At 38.3% G+C, this 6,298-nt stretch overlaps 1 pseudogene; it reads right to left on the bottom strand.

Moving 5' to 3' along the window:
• Positions 1-411: 411 nt before the first annotated feature.
• On the bottom strand, positions 412-666 carry LOC112819905 (anaphase-promoting complex subunit 13 pseudogene; annotated as a pseudogene).
• Between the last annotated feature and the right edge of the window lie 5,632 nt (positions 667-6,298).

The raw sequence follows: 6,298 nt of genomic DNA, 5'->3' as shown, positions 1-6,298 counted from the left end.
TTGCCACTCAGAATGCTCCTCAAAGTGGCACCGTATGAGAAGTTAACAATCTCCTTCTGCCTGAATTCCTCTGTCTTTGTCCTTCCCTCTTATATCTTCAATCACCTGTGTCACAGGACATATGTAAGGAGTTGGGAAGGTTAGACTCTGATAGTAAAGTGAAATCAGAGTTAAAGGCAAATGTTTAACTGGTCACGTTCAAACACAAGCTAGTGAATGAAGAACTTTAAGTTCAAGTGGCCAAATATTCTGCATTCCTGAGAAATCTCAATCAGTTTCTCATTCTGGTGAGTATTTTCACATTGCACTTTGCTACCACAAATTAAGTGCGTGTATATTTTTCAGTGCAGATTCATCACTGACAGATCTGAAATAGGAGACTGGAAGAAAATATTTTGTATCTATCTATTTTTAAAATTTCCATCCATGGAAAAGGAGCCAGGTGTTTCCTATGGGGAGAATGTCCTCATGGAGTTATTATGAGGCTAAGTCGGTTCACTCCATTTCTAGTTCTTTAGCAGATTCTGTGGTGCCACCATTGTCTTGTTCAGGTTCAGGAAGCTCATTCAGCGGTATTGCAACATCCTCATATGGCAGTTTGTCTTCTTGCCAAGTACCATCAATCAAATCCAAGATCCCTCTGTCTCTCAGTACCTCACTGTCCATTCTCCTGCAGCTAATCTTGTCAGATAGTGCCGGACACAGCGTTGCCCCCTGCTCTTCAATTTTAATATTAAAATGAACAAAAATAAAGCCAAGACAAATGACAAAAAGAATAAAACAAATATTTTTCACTTTTATTATAAATATGCTTGTCAACATAGAGCCTGATTTTGAAACATCAAGAAGCAAGAGGGTTAATTTTCAAGTATTTGTTTTGATGGTTTAAAAAAGCTAATAAAGAATTACTTTCTACTTACCCTAGTTTCATCTCATTTTCCTGTCACTAAATAAGTTTGGAGTTGTGATAATCAAAATGTCCTAATTTTATTATCATTATTATGAGTAAAAATATTGTGAATACTATTATTATATTAGTAAAAATTTATTTTTGTACTATAATAATGTATAATATATAAGTTATAAAATGTATAATAATAATGCATTTCACTAACATTTGTATAAGTCTTTATTTTCACTTACACTGTTTCAACTAGCCACAACAGGCAGGTGTTTGGATGGTTCACTGGTTATTACCTTTATTTTATGTTGGGGAATCTACTAATCTGAAATGCTAGGTAACTCCAGGTCAACCAGTCATTACAGAACTAAAGTCTTTTGGGCGCCTGGGTGGCTCAGTCGCTAAGCGTCTGCCTTAGGCTCAGGGATTGAGCCCCCGCATCGGGCTCCCTGCTAGGCGGGGAGTCTGCTTCTCCCTCTGCCACTCCCCCTGCCTGCGTTCCCTCTCTCACTGGGTCTCTCTCTGTCAAATAAATATATAAAATCTTTAAAAAAATACTTTACTGTATAAAATACTATTTTTCTGACTGTTTCACAGTCAGATATAACTAAAATGTGTTTGGTCAGATTTATGAGTTCCAAGAAATTATTCTTGCTTCAATTTTCCCTCCTAGTCAATAGCACTCAAGATGCAAGTGCCAAGGGGCGCCTGGGTGGTTCAGATGGTTGAGCGTCTGCCTTCCGCTGGGGTCATGATCCCGGCATCTTGGGATCGAGCCCCGCATTGGGTCCCTGCTCCGCAGGAGCCTGCCTCTCTCTCTCTCTCCCCCCCACCCCTGTCGCTCATGAATAAATAAATAAAAATCTTTAAAAAAAAAAAAGGAACTGAAGTCTTTTATGTCCTATTTCTTTTACTCCACCACACTTCTATTCTTCCTGCTGTTTCCTTTCTCTAGGGACTAATTTTTTTTTTTCTTTAATCTCTGGCCAAAATTAAAATTTATCACTGCAATACTGAACTTGTCCAAATTCATGATTGACCTTGCTGAGACTAAAACATTCCATCTAAGCTTACAGGATGAAATTCTACTTTATTTTTAACTTGGCAATAGAATAACTATATTAGATGACCTAATTATTATCCTGTATAAATATGTACACTATAATATAGCGACCACTCTTCTCACTCTTGTGATAAAAGGAAAGTTAGAAGCAAGAAGGATCAACTGTCTAATTTTCAAGAGTTTTTCTGGAAGCCTTATTTTCAATCTACATATATCTCTAAGTCTTTGCATAGGTGGTTCTGTGCTTTCTTAACTATTAACAAATTGAGATAATTAATATTCAATAAATAATGTGCTACCCTATAGAGAACTTCTTTCCCTCACTCTTCATCTATCTGAGTAATTAATACCATTACCCAATATTAGCTCCTAACACAAGGATTCAAAAGATATTGTCTACTATACAATGGAATTGTCACTATCAAGTGTTAGAGTTTAATCACTACACAGTGGTTTAAAAAAAATAACAAAAATTAGCTTCCACCCAAATAATAAGCTTCCCTTCCCTGAAATAACAGAAATAACATAAACATCTTGAGCTAAATAATTAAATTATCATAAAGAGAGTCAGGTCATAGATTGGGGAAAATCATTCTAAAGGCATGAAATTACTCTAGCAAGAATTGACTAAAACCTCATTAAAGTCATTAACATAATTAAGAAAAAATGTATTTCTTTAATGAGGACCCTGCTTGAATCTGGAAACATCAGGAAAGCATATTTTGCACATTTTTATTTAAGCACCAAGATACTTGTTGTCTGATCTTAATAAGCAGAAAAACCCATATTTTGGATATGAATGAATCAGGTTGTCTTAGTAGAAGGATGCTTTTACACATGCAGACCACAGCGACTTTCCTTTTTTTTTTCGTTCTGTGCTTACCAAACACATTTCTGATTGTAATTTGACTTGTAGACTAGCACATGTTCAGATAGCATCTTAGTCATATTTAGGCCTTTAGTATAGCTTGCTGAAGGAGAGAAAATGTGCTGATCTACCTTTAAGTTCAGGCATTAAACATCTGTCTCTGGGGGCTTGCTTAATATGAGCCTGCTCTCATGAGACAAATCTATTCTTAGTGTGTTGATACATCCAGTCCTTATGCTTGCTGCGGCAAAGGAACTGACTCCAGGCAGCTGCAGTGAACGCTCAGAAATGATGAGGGCAGATGAGGCCTCCTGGAGAGAGCCAAAGCCTTTCCGGCCACTCACATGCCCAAAGCAACTTTTATTTTAACTTCGGTATCCAGCCTTTTCTATGTATTCAGAATCGAGATAATAGCTCCTGAGAATTCGGAGGCTCCTGGATGGCTCAGCCATCCTTGGGCAGAGCCCAAGCATCTGCCTTGGGCTCAGGTCATGATCCCAGGGGGATCCCAGGATCAAGGCCCACAAAGGGCCGAGCATCAGCTGGGAGCCTGCTTCTCCCTCTCTCTGCCCCTCCGCCCACGTGTGCTCTCTCTCTCAAATAAATAAATAAAATCTTAAAAAAAAAATTAGCTCCTGAGAATTCAGAGTTAGAACTTGAACTTTTTCCAAAGAACTTGAAACCTCATTTATGAAATAATTTTATTCTTGTTCTAAGAAAGGCAATGACTGAGAATTCTAAGTATGAAGGACCACAGGGTGTTAAAATTATAATATCATCATGACAGGAAAGGAATGCCAATTCCTTTATTTTACATCCATATGTGGGAAGAAAGCTTTGCCCATTTTATTTCCATACAGTGTCCAGGGTGATTATTTTAAATCATATTTGGTAAGTCCTCTGTTAAAAACCCCAATGCGTTACCTTAAGCATGGGCTTGTGTCTGTGTTTGCCTGTCTGTGCCCACATCTCCTACTGTTCTAACCCTTTCTAACCCCCCTCTGGTAAAAATGAATTATTTCCTGTCTTGGGTCAGGATTCCTGGAAATAGGTTCTTGAGAGAGAGGCATGTGCTTCGAAGGTTTATTGGAGCTGAAAGGAAGTAAAGGAAGCACAAAGTTAGGCAAAAGAAGTTGAACTGGGATACTTTTAAAACCAAAGCCTACAGTGGTCCAAACGGGAGCTTGAAAGGCCCTTCCGGGTGGTACCAAATTGAGACAAAAGGCGCAGGCCTGTGCCTCCATCCTGAAGGGGAAATCTAGATAGTGCCTCATAGCATCTACTCTGGTTTTTCTGAGCAGATGAACATCTTTCCCTACGGAGGGGTTTTTCACGTTTTTCTGTTCCTTTTGTCTGGAATGTTCCACTCCTCCACCACTCTACCGCTATTTAACTTAAACTTAATTATACCTAACTGAGGTGTTACAATTATAAGGCATATATTTGATAGTAGAGATTTATTTTAGAATCATGAGAAACTGGGGTTCCTGGGTGGCCCAGTTGGTTAAGTGTCCAGCTCTTGGTTTTGGCTCAGGTCATGATCTCAGGGTCGTGAGATCAAGCCCTGTGTCAGGCTCCATGCTCAGTGTGGAGATGGCTTGGGATTCTCTCACCCCTCCATTCCTCTCCCCACTGCCTGCCCCTTGCGTGCGTGCACACTCTTTCTTACTCTCTCAAATAAGTAAACAAATCTTTAAAAAAAAAAAAAAGAAAAGAACCATGAGAAACTAACAAAATAGGATAGTCTTATTTTGGTATATGCCGAACATGGTTAAGAGTAAGTGTGGCATATTAAAATTGCAATTGTATTTTTAAGCTCCATTTCCAGAGAACACATGTATTACTTGGCAACATATAAAATGCTAACTACAGGTAAATATTTCATCTTTCTACGTTTTCACTTAACATACTACAATATTTTCTACTAAACACAACTAAATATTCCTCCTAAATATCAATGATGAATTCCTATTAATAAGTAATTGCTAATTAACAAATGAACACAAATCTCATGACATATTTAAGTTTATAGTGTGGTGAAATGAGCTAGAAAACAAAGAAACAAATAAATAAAATACATTTGTAAATTAATGTGTTGAAATAAGAAATAAAGTGTTATGCTGACTTAGATGATGCTTTCATTAAAACTCTTCTCTAACTTGCTGGTATTTAAACAGACAAAAGATTGAAAAATACAGAGGGAGATTATAGCAGGCAAAGGGAACCACAGCATGGAACAGTATGAGGCTGGAAAAATCAATGTGTCTTCATAACCCATAAGCAGTGTGAATAGGTGGTAGCCATTGTAGGTTGAGGATGTTCGGGACAGATAACACTGGTGTTAGAGGCAGTGGTGAGAGATTTTTATTCTATCTAACGGTAACAGGAAGCCATTGAAGTGGGAAAGCAGAAATATGACCATGTCCAATTCATTGTTTGTTACAAAGGAAGAGATCTCTCACTTCAAGGAAATTATAGTTGAAAGAGTCCCAGACTAGAGGAGGTATAAAATAAAACTCTCAAAAACACTCAGGAAGTAAAGAATAAGCATTTAGAATTTTGGAATACACTTTATCTTCAGGGCCCAAAAGCAGATGACAACTGTTCCAGTCACATAGGATTTTTCTCTTGCGCCTCTCTTCCCTACTACCTGCTCAAGCTTTCGAGCGGCCAGATACAGCCTGTGAATGGGGGGAAAGGAGTAAAGGAACAAGTTACAGAAACAGGCCTAAACTGCAGGGGGAGAAAACGTTTCAATTAGATGAGAATTTTTAATTTTTTTTCTTTTTTTTTTTTTTTTAGAGAAAGAGTATGTGCAAGTGGTGGGGGGAGGGGCAGAAGGAGAGAGAGAGAGAGAATCTTAAGCAGGCCCCATGCCCAGCATGGAGCCCAACTTGGGGCTTGATCTCACGACCCTGAGATCATAACCTTAGCCAGAATCAAGAGTCATTGCTTAACCAAATGAGTTATCCAGGTAACCCGAGAATTTTTTTTTATTTTTAATAAAATATTAGAGAGACATAATTTTCACTTGCCTGTGAGTGACAATAAAGCAATGGACCTATAATTGAGTCTGTTCTGGGAAGTGCATAGCTAGATATCAGAGATAACAATGAAAGTCATTTTTCCTGTGCCTTATATAAAGGCTATCTCTCCACTTGTATGCTGAAAGTGTAGGAAGGAATTGGTCATTTCACAAATTGAAATTTAAATAACTTTTTGTATCATGTAAGCATGAGCTAATCTTCTTTGAACCCTAGGTTCGGTATATTTGTAGCATGTGGCTGTCACAGCAAGTCCACTAAGACATAAGCCCGAAGACAGGCTTTGCCATTCATTCTCTCTTGCTGCACCTCCCATGCTCTGAAAAGTACCTGGAACACGGTATGTTAGTTAGAAATGAATCAGCTCAGGGCGCCTGGGTGGCTCAGTTGGTTAAGTGGCTGCCTTCGACTCAGGTCATGAT

Source organism: Callorhinus ursinus, unplaced genomic scaffold (genome assembly GCF_003265705.2).
Source record: "Callorhinus ursinus isolate GAN/ISIS: 27379988/994484 unplaced genomic scaffold, GSC_fseal_2.0 scaffold1, whole genome shotgun sequence".
NCBI lineage: Eukaryota > Metazoa > Chordata > Mammalia > Carnivora > Otariidae > Callorhinus > Callorhinus ursinus.
This window is presented reverse-complemented; position numbering and strand designations above follow the sequence as displayed.